This window comes from Pundamilia nyererei, unplaced genomic scaffold (assembly GCF_000239375.1).
Source record: "Pundamilia nyererei isolate P.nyererei 1_Seehausen unplaced genomic scaffold, PunNye1.0 scaffold00044, whole genome shotgun sequence".
NCBI lineage: Eukaryota > Metazoa > Chordata > Actinopteri > Cichliformes > Cichlidae > Pundamilia > Pundamilia nyererei.
Window position 1 is genome coordinate 2,637,621 of NW_005187445.1, and position 19,170 is coordinate 2,656,790.

The window sequence follows — 19,170 nt, forward strand, 5'->3', positions numbered from 1 at the left end:
GGAAAGGCACAGAGTAGACGCGGGAACAGAGACTATACACAGGCTAAGATAAACACTGAGGGAGGAAAAACTAAGATCACTAAGAAATAAAGATAACCAAAACCATGAATAACGATAATCAAACAATATCAAATCAAAAACACAAACACTGAGTCACCAGACTCAGCACTGGGACAAATGGGTCTATTTGGTGCTGAGAGAATGAGGAGCGGCTCGTTACTGGACATTCACTGGTTGGGTTTAGCAAAAGAGATTGATGTGTGCCTTTCACCATGTTGATTCTCATCAGCAACAAGATTGGCAGCATAATTTAAATCGATGAATGACTGTCAAGTATATGAACAAAAAATTAATTGCTAACACCACCAACGAGCTCCTGCATATATCTCAGCCGCCATCGGTTTCACTGACATTTCCTCTCACCTGTTCGGCTAAGTTCTGCCTTTAAGGCTTCGCTTTGTGATAAATGAGCCTGTTCTGCCCTGTTTACCCTCAGGAGCTGGTCACTCCTCTAATTTCAAACCCAAGCCTTCCTAATTTTTAAATACATTTTCCATCAGCTGTTTACTTTTTCCCACTCTTCTTGCTTTCAAGTGAGGCGTTACTTTTTTGTTTGTCAAAACTCACATTTATACTTGCCATGAAATGAAGGAGGAGGGAAGGAGTCAAGGAGCCCAATTCAAATGCTCTTGGTGTCAGAAATGCAGGACAGTTAAAGGGCCAGTTCATCTAAAAACTAGCTCCAATCTTCTTTAGTCTGGTGGATATAGGCAAAAGAAAGTATTTCCTGCACACATGTTAATCTCTAAAATCTCTAAATTGATTTATTTATTTATCTGAAGAAACTGGGTCATCTTTATTGGAAAGAGACTTTTTTTTTCTTTTTTTCAACAATTTTCTTTTCATTTTTATTTTTTTTGCACTTGAAGCACCACAATCAAAATACCATCTCACCATCTGGTTCGATTACACTCAAGAAAAGGAAGACATTTCTACAGCCAATATCTCCAGATCTGGGCAGCTCACACCAAAGCAATCGAGATGGATTACTAGCACTACAGGCCAGAGGAAAAATATGTGGATTTTACTCTGAGCTGAACTGTCCCTTTAAAAGAAAGGAATGGCTACTAATGAAGGCACAATGGAGAAAGAAATGATAGAAAAGGTTATTTTAGAATTAAAAGCTCCCAGAAAAGAGTGAAAAATAAAAGTAGGTAAACAGAAATGTGTGGGAGTGTACCGCAGTCAAAGTGTACAGAATGAAAGAGAGAATATAAGTGATGAGGTGAGGCTGCTGCTCGACAGACCTGTGACAGCTTGATGTATGGGCCTCTTATCTAGCAGGACCAAATGCATTATCAAAAAGACTGAGACAACATGTCAATATGTCTTACTGTGAGCACATGAGGAGGAAAAGTGTTATGGGCGGGGGTGTCACTGTCTCTGAGTCATGCCTGGAAAAACTCTCACTCCTGTGGCGTGCATTGCATAGAGCAGGTGCAAGGGGAAGCTAAGAAACCATGACGACTGAAATGCAACGTCTTAAAAGTTAGATTTAGTGGGAAATGGCAAAGCACACGCAGCAGGACCCCGGTGCAATCACAGCTCAACAAAGCCCAGCATTGTCAACCAATTTATGTAATATTAGGCTACATCAATGGACCTCCAAGTACAGCTCTAACAATAAAAAGTTTCATCTCTGGTTCCTGGAAGCGTTTTGAAGCACGGCGGTATGTGAATAGATGAGGTGACGCTGTGAAGGCTAAAAACAGAATATTGTATAATCAGGTGACTTTGTGAAGGCAGTGCAGTTTCATCTCATTGTCACACCGATTGACTGAAGGCCAGGAGTGATGACGAAGCAGCACGAAGTGAGAGGAGGAGAATTTATCCTCTGGCCTTGAGGTGGAACATAGGACAATGGCCATGGGTGCACAGAGAAGGAATACATAAACATCTCTTGGGTAGTTGTTTTACACTTATGCAGTCATTCCTTCCCGTCATTCATGATCAGTATAAACATCACTTGGATATAATGGTTTGAACACTGCACTGGGACAAGAAAATGTAAAAGACTTAAAAGCCCAGCAGGTTGAGGCTGAGTTTTCTGTGAGATAGTGCTAAAGTTTTGGTCATGAAGTCCAAGTCAAGGCTCAAGTCCTTTGGAGGCTTTCAAGCATGTACTGTAGCCTATATAAAAGACAAACACAGTCACTGTGACATCCCAGTGGTTTGTGAAAACTAATTTCAAAGCCTTGATTTTGGCATCTTGATTTCTTGGGGCCCAGAATTAACCATATTAGATGAGGAGTCCTAAGTCATGATTTAAAGCTAGCTTCCCCAGACTTTATGCATGCAAGGCAGAACACAGATGGACTGCTAATTTATTAGTTAAGTAATTGAACTAGAATACCTGTCACCCAAACTGACTTCCTGGACATTCTGTTAGTGCAACTAACCACACAGCAAGCTGTGGTAGTTGTAAGTATGAGAGAGGTGCAGTTCTGTGAGTTGAATTAGCTGAAGCAAGGCCTTGCAAGCAGCTACAGAGCATCTACTGCTCTTTACTAGTACCCATCTGTCAGTCAAAATGGCTAGATAGCCTATAATAAAAAGTCTTAACAAAAGTAGAACAATTTAAAAAGTGACAGCTAGTTACACAGTAACAAACAAGCAACAGCTAATGAAACATGAAAAACCCATAAAATCAGTCAATTACCTGCACTGTTGGCTATTTCCTCCGTTTTCCAGTTTTTATGCAAAGATAGGCTAAGCCAGGCTTGGCCAACTCCAGGCCTCGAGGGGCGGTGTCCTGCAGGTTTTAGATCTCACCCTGGGTCTACACACCTGAATCAAAAGATTAGTTTATTACCAGGCCTCTGGAGAACCATTTAAATCAGCTGTGATGGATCAAGGACACAGCTAAAACCTGCAGAACACTGGCCCTCGACACTGGCCTGGGTTTGGACACCACTGGGCTAAGCTGAGCTAACCTATCTAGTGGCTGTAGCTTCATATTTAACATATAGGCATGAGTAACATATATAGCGCTTCTTTCTCTCATTATGACACTTAAAGAGGAATTAGTGTATTTCCCAAATATTCATGTTTGTGTTTAGTCTAACTTCCCATTTGAGTCGTGGGTAAACTTTCCTCGCAGCCTGCAGAAGCTTTTGCAAAGACAAGGGAGAACCTCACCTTTGTGCACAGCTGCTTCGTCCTGGCTTAATGTCACGTGGGGCACTTTCCACATTTCTGTAGATATTCTCTGTCTTACCATTGCTCATCTTACCCTGGTACCTTTTAAATCTGTGATCTCTGGTTTTATATTTTCTTGGCTCGCTTGATTCTTCTTTGCTTGTGCTGCAGAAGTCTCCGTTTCACACATTTCCTACATCCAAAAGCTTACCCTGACTCACAAACATCTGTTTTGTTTCAAGAAAGATATTGGAAGTGTCATATGTTTTTCCCCTCAATGTCAGTTCTGTCCTTGGCCTGTACTGAACATCACCACCTGTGATTTCGCTACACAAGACGAAAGAGCTACAGCCAGAAGTGTCAAAGTAAATAAACAATAAGCCAGGCTGTCAACTACGTAAATCCAAGACGATCTGAAACCTTTTCCAAGAAAAATGAAATAACTGCTACAAATACAGTGCTGTGCAAAGCTTTTGGACACTTTAAATGTTTTGGTCCTTTTCTATTAACCAGTATATTCAGTAATGCCTCCAATCAGCCCCAAATTTATTCTGCAGCATGATAAGAAGCCCAATCATACAGTCAGGCTCATAAAGGAATATTTTTATTGACTAGAAGAACAAATCCCTGATCACAACAAAATCAAGTTAGTCAGGTATCACACCAAGCTACAGAAACTGCCACCACAGCCTAAATCCAGAGATGAATACTTGATGGGCTGCTTGATGCTTGCAGTACAACCTAAATACAGAAGCTCTGTAGACTGAATCACTATCACCAAACAGCCATTTCCCCAGTCTTACCTCAGCTGTAATTTTTTGTTCTTAAGCAGGCTTATTGCAATGACAGTGCCTTCTTATATGTACCCTTCTCTTTATACAGCCATATGAAACATGAATTCCTGTTCTGTACATCCAGGCACAGACATCGCCTTTGATTGAATCATGACATTCAGCTTCTGACGCTCGCCCACATTTCAGTCATCCTTGGGAGGAGACAGAGCTGGCAGCCTCACATCGGCCATCCAGGGACAATGCGGCAGGCAGGCAGGCAGGCAGGCAGCTCTACTACTGTAGTGGCATGGCAGGTTCAGCTGAAGGAGAGGCGCTGACATCCATACTAATGAGACTCTACACAGTGCAGTGACCAAGCATATGCAGGAGGATCAGGCAGAAACAATCACACAGCTTCCAGAGAGCATTTGAAAAAAACCTTCTCTCCACCATTTAAAGAAGAAAGTTACTTGCTCTCTCTTCTCCACCTCAAACCTCTCAACCTTTGAAACATTTTGACACACTACTGCACACTAACTGTTCACAACAGCCCCAACAAGGACCAAGCATTGATCTCACAGTGGAAACAGCAACCACTGTTGGTTAATTAGTTTAAGAACAGCAGACTGAGAACAGACTGTTTGCTATATTACATTGTTCAGCTTTACATTTTTAAAATCTCATTACTGACTGCTGAAGTTCAATTTCCATATTTCCTTTTTGTCAAACAAGCTGGATTTGATATAGAGATGAACTGTCGTTGCTTCTACAGCACAACAAAGTCAGAATTCAGTTAACGTCATGGCTTATTTGATGTATTAAAAGTCTTCTTTGTCAAACGCTGAAGCACATGTACTGAGATCAGGCTCCAAAAGCAGTAGTACAGCTATGCAAAGGAACCGATTGTTTATAAATTGTATAAACTGTGTGTCTCAAATGAACTTAATATCTTGCATTCTACTGCATGAAATGTGATTTTGGAGTTTAAAAACGGCTAATATATAAAAATGGTAAAATATTTATATTTATGTGCTGTGTGTGGGTGTAATTGGGTGAATGAGACTTGTAGTAGAAAGCGCTTTAAGTACTCAAATTAAGTAGAAAGGAGCTTTCTGAGTCCATTTACCATTTCAGCATGATCATGCAGTGATTGGCACTGTGGCCTCATAGCAAGATTCAGAATCTTTATTGTCATTGTAGCAATGAAACATTGAACAACAAAAATGAGGCGCAATTTAGGTTTAGTTAACTATAAACTTGATAGGCTTCACCCTCCTGGTCATAAGAAATTGGATGGATGGACCTCTTCCCTCACCATGTGTGTATACACCACTCTGCATTTGATCATTAGTTATTATTAATCTCTGGCTCTCTTCCACAGCATGTCTTTCATCCTGTCTCCCTCCTCTCACCCCCAACCGGTCGCAGCAGATGACAGGCCTCCCTGAGCCTGGTTCTGACGAAGGTTTCTTCCTGTTAAAAGGGATTTTTTTAACAGGAGGGGTTTTAAACAAAACAAAAGCAACAGAGAAAGAAGAAAACACTTAAAAGTCAGACATCCAGACTCTTTAGCAATGCTCCAGACACTTTCTACTATTTTTTCGTTTCAGCTATTGCTGACCTACCTACAGCAACTGATGCTAGGCCAAATGTGCCAAATCTCATTTGGACCTTTTTGTTGGTCACAGCTGAGTTTACTCAAGTAAAGCATGAGGCAAAAAAGTTGTAGCTATCTGGGATCCCATCTGCTGTTTTTTCAAGGCTTCTGTTATAGTCAGGATATCTTTGTGGCAAATAAAGGATATGTGGTTCAAGACTTCCTATTCCCTGCATCAGTCATTGTTTACAACCACAGATATCTACATATAAATATCTATATGCAGATATAGATATAGTTAGATAGATTTTTACTCACAAATGCTACAAATGATCACAAATACAAAGAGGACTAATTGAAAAATTAACAAAATGCTTCCATGACATCAACAAACAATGTCTAAGGACAGCAGGAGCCAGGGTTGCTTACTGCCACTGTGTACTTCTATGTGATATACAAATGAAGCTAAAGGATGGAGCATTGCATGGAAGGGAAAGGCAATGCATAAGAGTACACAGTGACCTTTGGGAATCCTTGCAACTCTCCACAAGAAATTCATTAGCATATCCAATAGATTAATGGAGTGAGATCGCCTTGTGATGACAGACAGATGTTCTCCAAGCAGGTGGCAAATCCGGGTTCTGACATTAGTCACTTCCTAATGCTCAGCTGTCAGTTCTGTAAGTTTAAGCTACAGAGATGTGCAGAATTCAAGAGGAGGTCTGAGACAACTCCTTTATCCAAGACCTACATCACAGTCGTGCTTCCAGACGGGATCCCCATGGGAAAGACTGATTCTGCCATATATCTCCAAGTCATCCAGAATTTGCCCTCTAGCCTCCTGTGAGGCTCAGGAGCCTCTTGCTGCCCCATTACCTGGCAGTCTCAAGGCACAGCTGCCTCCCTGCTGCTGTTCTGGTGTTCCTGGTGTTTTACAGTTAGCACGACAGGGATTTAAAACATCGAGCTCAGGGTGACCTGTCCATCAGTTGACGCCCCACATACAAGGATAAAAGTGAAACAAGAGGTCAAGCCATGTTCAAGAAACATAAGCAATTCAGACAGCCTGCTGTGGCGACTGTGAGTTTTAGATATGCACAAACACAAGACAGCAGAGGAACTGCAGAAGTCAGTTCTTTGCCTGTGTTGTTAATCCTGCCGCAGTGACAGAGCAACACAAGTGTTTCTATGACATCACACATTTTCTCCCTAAATCCAATGAAATTAGTGAAAACACATCACTGCCGTCCATTAGCCCACGATAATCAATTGATAGGCTGCTACTCAAATATGTTTGTTCCAATACTTATCTAGTACATATTGCGCTATACTCTCTATATGAACAGATGGTCATGACATAATGAATATGTACCGCTATTATGACAAGATCCCACATAACTGTGTTTTAACAATTATTCGTGTGACTTGGAGTGCTGCAAGCTCCACTTTGCGCAATGAGTGCGAATGTCCATGAATGCACGATAAATAATATATAGACATCAAACTGACGCAGAGAAACGAGGGCAGCTGTCACATGCGCTAATGCTCTTGTTAAGTTTAATAGTGTGAAGACGTGACCACATTGTCATGCAAATCTCTTGCAGTTCTAAGATAAAACAGGGAACACTAGATATGGTATCAGCTTAGTTTAGGAGGATTTATACCCTTTAAAAATTAAGAAAGGATGGAATACACTAATAATACACTTAAACACTTTCAGGCTGCCATTCGTTGGTAGACCTGGGAAAATGCTGCTTCTATTTATATAGGTTTGGTACTGGCAGCGTTGTAACTTGGTACATAGGTGGGATAAATACACTTGCAGGATTCAGGACAACAGCAGGATTCAATGTAGCAGAGCTCTAATACAGCAAAAATGTAGTAGCACACCTCGTGTCATGTGATAAACCCTTCTGTTTAGCTTCAAGGTTATAGTGAGGATGAGTGATCAGAAGTGTGTTTGTATTCAGCAATCCTGGGAGACGTGTTGCATCTATCTGTGAAAAAGGGAGACAGGCTTCAAATTGCCTCACTGCTGAGGATGACACAGCGCACAATCACTCCTTCCAGCTACAGTCAAAGTTTGCGTGAGTGTGTGTGCATGTGTGGGTTGAGGGGATGCAGGTGTGTAATGTCACAAGGTTGAATGTTGTTCTTGACTCTTTGCGGCCTTGACAGCAAACGGGCAGTGCGGGTGCGTTTACGTCTCTCCAGACCCAAAGTAGGTGTAAGTTTTGAAAGTAGTAAACGAAGTGCAGCCAGACACACAGAAACCTGCTAAGTAAATGCACGAAAACAATTAAAAGGGATTTTTCATGTCGTTTAACTAAATGAAAGTGATATATTATATGACTAATTTGTAAAAGAAAATGTATTTAAATGTATTTAGAGCAGCCTAAAGCCAGCTGGTTAATTTTCATCAAAATAAGTAGAGACACATTTCCTCATTATGTTCATAATCACTGAAGTGCTAGCTTACAATGACAAATGTACAAATAAAGTTTCTCTGCGGAGCTTTATATCCTCTAACTCATTTGTTTTCATTTCACCATCTCTGCTCACATTACATCATTTCTCAGCCACAACAGGCAGCTGTTTTCAGCAGAAAGGCTCTGATGAACCAGCCCTGTGGTAGGAAAATACAGGTTTCTGAAAGTCAATGCTTTACTACAGGTACAAAAAATCCCATGTAGTCTAAAGTAAAGAACATGGACAAATTATGAATACCAGTAACTAGCATATAGGACCTGAGTAAGTCTGAAGTCACAACATGTTCACATCAACCATGTACACAGCACGTTTAATGCCATATACCTTCTCCCTTCGATATCGATATTACTTTCATGAGTAATCACATATAAGTTTTTACTATTTCTTTTCCATATTTGACAGTAGATGTAAAGATGTTAAATTTTTAAAAAGATTATCATAAATTATCAAACCTATCATTGATTGTTGCCTAAACTGAACACTTATGGAACTCACAATGAAAACAACAGTGTTGTCGCCCCAGTTCTGCACATTATATCGACCATCATCCAGCTACGACTTGCACATGAAGCTAAAACATTGCGTCTCTGCATTATTTGGTTGGTAGGAACATTCCACTAAAACTTTTTTGGCTTAACAAATTATCAGAAGTCTGTAATGTGATTTCCAGCTGACACGGTTGTCACATGCTTAATTGTTGACTGCTTTGCACTTTGAGTTCTGATATGGCTACAGTTTTCTAACTTTTCTGTTATATCTCAAGCTGTGGGAGTGACTTAACGTTATTATTCAAAATCTTGACACCATGCACAGGCAGGATTAAGCCAAAGCAAAGCCACGGTGTGATTTCCCAGTCTCCAACTTGAGCTTAGTTTAATCTGCATCACACAAAAGGCTACAGTATTCCTTCCTGAAATCCTTTGCCTAAATGAGAACGTGTGTGCCAGTGAAAGTGCACACATTACCACTTATGTGGACAGAAAATATTACTTGGAATGATGTAATGTTTTCTGTCTGGCTTGATGCAGCCTTTGTACAGTCATGGTGTGGGAAACGCACATTGTGCGCAGCCTCCATGTGAAACTCTTATATGTGCCAGTGTTTTTTGGGGGGGTAAATAATTTAATACCATTTGGATATTGTTGACTGCCTTTGCAGCGGAGACATATTAACATATTAAAGGTCGACGAGCTCCTTGAGAAACAGAATTATACAATTACAAACCTAATAATAAGAGTGTTTTGAACACAGAAAGACCTCGATTTTGTTTAAACACCATAACAATCTGTCCTGATTCGTGTGGGTGGGAATGGCTAATTACAAGAGCATAAAGAAGTTTTGTTTTTTTAATTTATTTGGTCCAGTTTAGAGGGAAAAACAATGTTTTTCTTATGTTTAATGGCCAAAATTAAGAGTATATGCTCTACGGTCAACATGCAGTATTTGCTTTCAGTAACAGTGCAGGAGGTTGGAATGTTGGTTTGGTGTGTAACATGTTTGACTTTTATGTAGTAGACTAAAGTTTACATGCCGTTCTTATACATGATAACTTTATAAAAATATATACTTGGAAATATTTCAAAATGATCCAAATACAAACCCAGTGGAACTAGCTCTATGCTAGTTTTGGAAGTCCAAATCGTTTTTGGAAGGTAGACACATCGACAGTTAAGCTCATTCACTTTGAACTTCTTAAAATCTTAAAATAATTTTTTCAACAATATATAAAATCAGATACAAAAACAGGTGGAAATAAATGGCTTTTTTAAGGTGCCTTAACCTTACCATTTGTTTTCTAACGGTAATAATTACAGAAAGAGAATGTAAATATTCACTATCAACTGGATGCAACCTTTGTATAGCAGCTTTGACTGGCACAGTAGCAGCAGTCTATGATCCCTCCCAGCACTACAACAAGATAACCTACCTAAACAAAGGGAAACTTAATAATATCTACATGTGATCTAGCAGAATTAAATCTCCCTGATAACAGCCTTATTAGTTAGCCTCTCTTTACGTCATGCATTGTGCGGTGGACCAAAAACTATTCCTGGATCACATTAAAAAGCACTCAGCTGTCAAAAACAGGGTGACCGTGATCATTTGCCAGAAGTGTATGTACGAAACAAGACAACAATCATTTGTGGCATTAGTCCATGAATCGATACACTCTAATTTTCGAAAGAGTGCCATGAAACAGAATGGACAGCCACAATGAGCTGCTAGAAAAGCTGCAGGCAAGAGGCTGCACACCTCCAACTGGTTTCACTGTCTTCAGCTGTTGTGTGGGAAAAAAAAAACTGTACTGTGTGCATGCAAATCATCTGCAAACCTGATCATGTTTGAAATTATTTTATGACCGACTTCTGCGCTTAAACAATGTACTGTATGCTTATTTGGTTGCATTGACACAAATGCTTTCCTTCTTTTGTATTTTTGCCCAAACAGCAGATGAGGAGAGCAGGATGTCAGAACAGAAACAGCACAAACAATCTCCTACAGACCAAACGCTTCTGAAACGCTCCAAGTGTAATTTGAAATCGTGCAAAGAACGGAACGAACCTCGTCTGAGACGTGACAACACAGACATGCACCCAGTGTGCTCTCGGGGGTAAGTGTTTGCTGTCACCATAAGTGTCACCACATTCACCAGGACTAAATGATTCTAACTTAAGCAAAACTTTGCTGCAGAATAGGTGATTTGATGTCTAAATTTCACAAAGAATAGAGGCTCCGTTTTTCTTCTTATCACTAATAGACCATAAACAAAACAGTTGCAGCTTGGCGTCAGTAATGAATTTTTCATCTCTAGTATCTCGTTGAATAAATTAGAGTCCAGTCGAGTATTTATTTCAGCAAGCATTCTTAATTGTTACGTTTTAAAAAGATGCTGCAGAGATCAGTCCTGGTCAGAAGTGTTAATTATCTCTATTCACACTCGGACCCTGATGCTGCATGCATGAAATCAGGGGAAGCCATGCATGCCAAAAGGTCAAAATAATCTTGTGTTTAGGTGATGAGATGCAGTGCTAGCAACACGCGTGATAACATGCAATGCCATGTCCATATGGTGCCGGGGGCCAAGGCTGTGACACAAGCACGCACCCGGGGTCAGGTCTCGGTTTGAGTGAATGTAATTGGCGGCAAGAGCCAGAAGGCAGGCAACCCATAGTGTTAATCTGCAGAGGGCTTAGATCTGCTCTCTGGCTCCCTATTAAGCTCACTGTCTGTCCACTGTTTTGCAGTAAAATGAATATCAAGGCCCAAACAATTGTATACTAGTAAAGCAAGTTAATAATAGTTCTATCAATTTAACACTGGCTTTAAAGCAAACAAATCTTGCTGCAGGCATTTTAAGGTAGGAGTGGATCTTTCCCCGGATAATGGAACTAACACTTTTTCTGCATGCTTGTGTTTGTTTACCACAATGTTGTCCAGCAACACATTAGAGCATGATGAGCATTTGTTATCCCACTGTTCTCTGGAATATGTAAGTGAATTTATGCATTTGGTTTGGACCTGCTGGAGGGTAGCAGGTTTCCAAAAGGCAAAATCTGTTTTGAACACCAGTTTTCTTATGTTTACAAAGAAGTAATTAAAGCTGACTTCTGATTCAAGGGCAGTGGATATTACAATGAATACCCGTGAGCTCAGTCCTCATCCAAAAAAAGTATTTTTACATACACAAAACCACCCACAGACACAATCATCGAGAGCTGCCCCAGAAATGCAAGCGAAGAATGAAGAAATTCTCTTTGTAGTTCCAAAAACAAAATATCCCTGAGCTTTGAATGTCACCCTGCATTATTCCTGTTCTCTGTCTCCTACAGTATTGCTTCTACCTTTCACACAGAAGACGTCTCTCGATCACGGTTTGTCAATTGTCCTTGTCTGTTAGCTTTTATTTGGATCCAGCTGCAAACTGGTCGTGCAGGAAAAAGCAAAGCAAATGTTTGTTCAACACCAAGAAAACTGTTTTTCACATAAAAAATAAAAAAATAAAATGCACACACATTGGCCTGAACAAACAACTGTTCCTGGGATTGTCTCTGCTGTGGACACATGAGACATAATTAATCACCAGGGGACACAGACTCCTTAATTGCTGCATTCTGATAAATTGTCCCTGGTGAAAAACGTTAAGCATAACATGCAAATTTGTGTCAGAGGATCCATTCAGCGACGCAGCCCAGGCAGGGACTTATTGTAAAATGACACATGCAGGAAGATAACAAGACACTTGTCAGGGGCATACTGTAAAACGGTTATTTCTATTTTGGGGCTCGCAAGAAGTGGAAAGTATGAGATGTTTATGAGATGACAGTTGAAGTGCCGAGGAAAGAGAGCTTTTTTGGTGCGATGTAGCGGAATGTTTATCATTTCATTTGATTTGTCCTTGGGGGTTGTTTTTGCTGCGTGAAACAAGCCGCTAAACAGAAGAGGGCACAAAGGAAGCGAACAGGATAAGAGGGATAAGAGGGTAGGAGACAGGGAGAGGAAAGCAGAGGAGCTATTTGAGCACAGTGACCCGATGGCAGGAAAGGTCACTGACTCAGCAGCACACAGGACCATCAATGGAGGCAGACTTTAATCACCTTCAGCCGCTTCATCGGCTCCTGTGTGAGATGGACCGAGAGAAGCATTACCAAGGTCATAAAATCTCTCTCTGTTTCGGACGTACAGAATGAGATGAGCGACTCTCCTCGGAGCTGAAATCACGCCATCTTTGCTCTTAATTTTAGCCGTCTTTCTCAAAAAATTTAAGAGGGTGATGATGAGACAATAGCTGAACAGATGGAGCACTAAGACACTTCATCAATGATAAGAAGGAACTGTACACATGGCTGGCTTGAGAGCGCCATTCTTCTGCATGAACCGAAGTTACACCGGTGGCTTGTTGCTATGGTAAATACAAAGAAACAACAGCTTGAAATACTGTATGGGATTTCTTCTCCCGGTCAGACAGCAAACACAACGGGTCTCATTTAAGAACATTTTTGAATTCTTATTTTATCCATGTCTGTTTTTTGTGAGTTTTTTTTCAATGAGGATTTTTTTTTGTACTCAAGTTATATTCAATCAAATGATTTTCATCCATCAGTCTGACTGTTTTTTACCCATCAAAATGTTAACAAAAACTCCATTATCTCAACTGCTGATCCAGTTTAGGATCACAGAGGGGGCCTGGAGTGTATCCCAGCTACCTTTAGGTGAGAGGTGGGGTACGTTTTGGACAAGTTGACAGTCAATTGCTGGGCTAACACAGAGAGACAGACAACTATTCACACACAGTCACACCTACAGCCAATTAATTATCAGTTAAACTAACATGCATGCCTTGGGAATGTGGGAGGAAGCCAGAGTACTGGGAGAGAGCCCAAGTAGGCCCGGGGAGAACATACAGACTTCACACAGAATTCACCTTGAAGATCTCATGAATCCCTGCCTTTTTACTAAATAGTATAAGCAAAGATTTCCAAGGAGAGAATTTCCATTCTAGCCACTTTCATTGTGGACCTCAAACTTGTACAAGGGCAAAAGATCAGCTTGTGTTTCTAACTGGTCCCACATGCTGAGGATCATCGCTGGTGATAAGAGCTGGGTCCAAACTACGGGTTGTCATATATCATGCCATCTACGATGACGCCCATATAAATTTTTATGTTAAAAAAATATGATGCCATGTGTTCAGTTCCGCAGCATGCACAAGAGCAGCCAAAAAAACCCAAACCAAACTTGAGCTACCTCAACAAACCCCAACAAAATATGAAGCTGCTAAATACAATCTTCACTCGCTGTTTAGCAGATTTGCTTCCACGAGACTTCATTCTGTTACTCAAACTGAACAATCATCAATTTGACACACCAGAGAAGCTCACAAAAGTGCAAGGGGACAGAATGGGACCTCTTCTGAGCAATCTAAAAATAGCAGCTGTGTTCAAAACAGTCCAGATGTGAATAAGAAAACATCCTGGAGTAAACATAAGCCAAATGTAAATCAGGTATAGCTGTCTGGTGGAGTGATTTAACTTTAACCTTAGTGCAGCATTCGATACTGTCGACCATAATATCCTATTAGAGCGATTAGAAAATGCTGTAGGTATTACAGGTACTGCACTGCAGTGGTTTGTATCATATCTATCTAATAGACTCCAGTTTGTTCATGTAAATGGAGAGTCCTCTTCACACACTGAGGTTAATTATGGAGTTCCACAGGGTTCAGTGCTAGGACCAATTCTGTTTACATTATACATGCTTCCCTTAGGCAGTATCATTAGAAGACATAGCATACATTTTCACTGCTATGCAGATGACACCCAGCTCTATCTGTCCATGAAGCCAGATAACACACACCAATTAGTTAAACTGCAGGAATGTCTTAAAGACATAAAGACCTGGATGGCCGCTAACTTTCTGCTTCTTAATTCAGATAAAACTGAGGTTATTGTACTCGGCCCTGAAAAGCCTAGAAATATGGTATCTAAGCAGATTCTTACTCTGGATGGCATTACCTTGGCCTCCAGTAACGCTGTGAGGAACCTTGGAGTCATTTTTGACCAGGACATGTCCTTCAATGCACATATTAAACAAATATGTAAGACTGCGTTCTTCCATTTGCGCAACATCTCTAAAATTAGAAATATCCTGTCTCAGAGTGACGCTGAAAAACTAGTTCATGCATTTATTACTTCCAGGCTGGACTACTGTAATTCATTATTATCAGGATGTCCAAAAAACTCACTGAAAAGCCTTCAGCTAATCCAAAACGCTGCAGCAAGAGTCCTGACAGGGACTAGAAAGAGAGAGAGCATATTTCTCCTGTTTTGGCTTCCCTTCATTGGCTTCCTGTTTAATCCAGAAATGAAGTCAAAATCCTGCTCCTCACATACAAGGTCTTAAATAATCAGGCCCCATCTTATCTTAATGACCTTGTAGTACCATATCACCCTATTAGAGCACTTCGCTCTCGCTCTGCAGGCCTACTTGTTGTTCCTAGAGTATTTAAAAGTAGAATGGGAGGCAGAGCCTTCAGTTTTCAGGCCCCTCTTCTGTGGAACCAGCTTCCAGTTTGGATTCGGGAGACAGACACTATCTCTACTTTTAAGATTAGGCTTAAAACTTTCCTTTTTGCTAAAGCATATAGTTAGGGCTGGACCAGGTGACCCTGAATCCTCCCTTAGTTATGCTGCAATAGACATAGGCTGCCGGGGGATTCCCATGATGCATTGAGTTTTTCCTTTCCAGTCACCTTTCTCACTCACTATGTATTAACAGACCTCTCTGCATTAAATCATATCTGTTATTAACCTCTGTCTCTCTTCCACAGCATGTCTTTTATCCTGTCTTCCTTCTCTCACCCCAACCGGTCGCAGCAGATGGCCGCCCCTCCCTGAGCCTGGTTCTGCCGGAGGTTTCTTCCTGTTAAAAGGGAGTTTTTCCTTCCCACTGTTGCCAAAGTGCTTGCTCATAGGGGGTCATATGATTGTTGGGGTTTTTTTCTCTGTATCTATGAAGCGCCTTGAGGCGACTTATGTTGTGATTTGGCGCTATATAAATAAAATTGAATTGAATTGAAAAAAAATTTATGACTGCACTTGGTATAGGTTGCCATGTTGAAATGGATCAAGTAAACAAAATTTTTTAAAAAGTCTCTCAGTAACTTCACTTTGATGAGGTTACAGCGAACAGATAAGTAACTTTTCACTAAGATTGTCTTGATTATATAGTTTAAAACAGTCTAAATGTAGTCCATTTCTGTGTCTAAACTCCAAATTCATCCATTTCTAGAATTCAGGTCCAGTGAGTGCATTTTCCCTTTACAGGTTTGCCTTTACTGACATTACAAATGTGGAACAAATAGCATCAATAGGCTACCTCAAACAGTAGTTTTAATAACAACAGACATATTAAATTCAGCAAACTATATTGCTGTCAGTTATAGTACTACATCAGTCAATATAACAGTGCGACATAAAGGCTGGTGAAGCTGCTATACTGTATTTAACTTGTTGTTTCTGTCACCTGACCTTACTCCCACCACATACAGCTGATAATCTAGAGTGAGATGAGAGAGGAGGAAATCCAGCCAAATGAATAACAAAGGAGACAGAATAAGAAAACGTTGTTTTGCTTGTGCATTGAAATGCTTTTTAGGCCAATGCTATATGATATTTCTGTCTCTTCTGATGATACAGGTAATGACCAGCACGGCCAGTCATACTTCAGGAAACCTTATGAACTGTAAGCAAAAGAGACTGGAGAGAATTATCGGCTCCATTTGCTTCCAGGCTCCCACTGTTTTATGTAGCTCTACAGTGAGGTGAAGCTCCCTGTCCACAACTTCATTTTTGATTTACTCCCACCTCTCTTACTCCCAGACACTTTCAGCAACAGCAGACAACTATTTTCAGGTTAAAAGATTATTTAACATTATTTCTTCTGCAATAGAAAACTGATGATTAGCGACTAGCTGGCTGAACATTTAGCAGGTTAATTGCTCGATGTTTAAGCTGCTAGAGACCAAAACAGAGATTTAAAAAAATGTTGCTTTGTGTCTGTTAAATGCAGTTAGGCCCAGCTTTTATTGTTTGTACTGGACTGGTTTGGTTTGGTGTGTTGGTCTTTACCTTTATTAACTAAGGAAGTACTCATTAGTATCTCTACATCGACTGTTCGGGGCTTTATTGTGAAAGCTGACCTGAATGACCAGATACTTTTTCGTTCAACAACAACAACAACAACAATCTTTATTTATAGAGCACATTTAAAAGCCTTGGGCATACCAAAGTGCTTTACATAAAACAATAAAAGGTTCAAACATTGATAACGGATAAATAAAAATAACGAGTTATGTTCATAGATAAAAGCTACCAATAAGAATGACTACAGCACATGGTAATAGCAAGATAAAAGCTGTACCACCATAATAAAAGACACCAATAGAAAGATAAGAGGGAATTAATACAAGAGGTCAATAGGTCACAGCAACCAAACAAACAAACAAACAAACCAGCAATTAAAAGGTGGAGAAGGCAAGTTTAAAAAGATATGTTTTAAGCTGAGATTTAAAAGAATGAATAGAATCAGATGCCCGGATGCCAATCGGGAGATTGTTCCACAGCACAGGTGCGACAAGAGCAAACGATCGATCACCTCTAGTCTTAAGTCGAGATCTGGGCTGAGCCAGCAGTAACTGTGACGATGACCTTAAAGCCCTAGCAGGAGCATAAGGGTTTAAAAGGTCCTTAAGGTAGCTGGGTGCAGTGTTGTTAGTAATTTTAAAAGTAAACAACAAAATTTTAAATTGAATACGATATTTGACAGGCAAATCCACTACATTTATCAGATTACCGTATTAAAACACAAGCCATGCTGGCAAACAATACAGCTCAGAATAAATAAACGCCATTAATATTTGTATCTTGTCACACTGTCTCGAGTACAAGTCTGTGATCACGGGTGAACGGCTTCCTTCTGGATAGTTGGTTGGCTGGAGAGTGGAGAGAGCAGAAAGGAAAATGTTCCTACAGGAAACTGCTCGCACCACGATTTGTGGATTGTTTTTTTTTTTATTGTGTTTTTTTAAGAAAATACAAACATTTCTATAGCACATATCTCTGATACAGGTTGAAAAATATAGATGGGAAAAACCACTGCAGGTGACAAAAAAAATATCTGTTTGATTTTGGAGTGAACAACCCCTTTAAGGTGATATTTACCCATTTATGCATCAAACCAATGACTATTGTATTTTATTCTTTAAAAAAAAGCCATTTGGGGTTTGTTTTTTTTGACATTTTTACCTTGAAATATATTTTAATTGCAGTACTTTTAGTTATAGGGATGTATATTTCTACACTCCAGCCTGCTCCTTTAACTTGAGTAACAGATTTCAGCACTTCCTCCACCAGTGAATAAATGTAGTGGAGTAAAAAGTACAATGTTTCGTACTGAAATGTGGGTGAGTAGAAATGTTACATAACTTAAAATGGAAGCACTCATGTAGCATACAAGTTGAACTCAAGATTACACGCTACTCCGTGCACTTAAATACATTCTTTCACTAGGAGATACTACAAATATTCATCTTTGAGATTGTTTCAGATTTAAGAAAAAATAATAATGCCTGGATAGTTTGCATGACAGCTCTCTAAATATTCACATAATGGGTTCAGTGTGATGGATTCTGCAACTCTGGCTCAGTTTCTGGATTCGTCCGGGTCCTGGTGTGAAAATACTTCTAATGCTCTGCGTCCTGTTGACGTCACACTGATGTGTGTGATACTGTATGCTATCTTTTCTAATCACTCCCTGCAGTAGCCCTGACTAAGCCGGTTTTTAAAACACCCACCATCCTGGACCGGAGCCAGCTGGGTTTCCTTCAAACTCCGTGGTACAGTATCATCATGGCTGTTGGCTCCCTGGCAGCAGATATGACATTGACACCGCAGTTAGAGGCTACAGTCCACCACCAGCAGAGCTGTTTGACACTGGATACCCAGAGATGTCTTGTTTGTACTGCTCAACACTGAGTGTGTATGCTTTTAGTTTTCTGCTTAGAGCAAACAATCCAGTGCACATTTAAAAGTCAGCAAACAGTAAAGTGTGTATTTACCATCCAGCCTATATAGTGATGTGTAAACCTTCCAGCCTGCACAGCACTAGATTGAAGCCACTGTGAAGCCACAGGCATCCTTCAGTGTGCCATCCACAGATTTGTGGTTCCATTGAGCTGCGGATGAATTATTAATCAGTCTTTCACTAACAAAATGGGCTTTTAATTGTAGAGACCACTGTTCGACAATGACAGCTGAAACACGAGCCTTGATACAAACTGGCTATCGATCATCCCCCACGGACTCATCTGCAGCTTTACAGTAGAAGAGAGCTTGTTTCTGTCCACACAAAAAATTTAGCAGGCAGCTCCTGCTCCCTCCAGAGGACAGGGCCCCTTAGAAATATGTCTTTCACACACTCGATAATAAAAACTGCAATATTTTAGGACCGAGAATGATGAAACTCGAGGATAGCCTGAGTTTTTGCTGCTAGTTTGGGGTTTTATTTCCACTCATTAAAGATCAAGAGAAGAAAAGAAAAAGCAATGCCACCATA

The 19,170-nt window shown here is 40.3% G+C and overlaps 1 protein-coding gene across 2 annotated transcripts in view; it reads right to left on the bottom strand.

Annotated features, from left to right (window-relative positions):
• dlgap4a (discs, large (Drosophila) homolog-associated protein 4a) overlaps positions 1-19,170 on the bottom strand; it is a 97,110-nt gene that overhangs the window by 76,820 nt on the left and 1,120 nt on the right. The gene's annotated exons all lie outside the window — the stretch shown is intronic.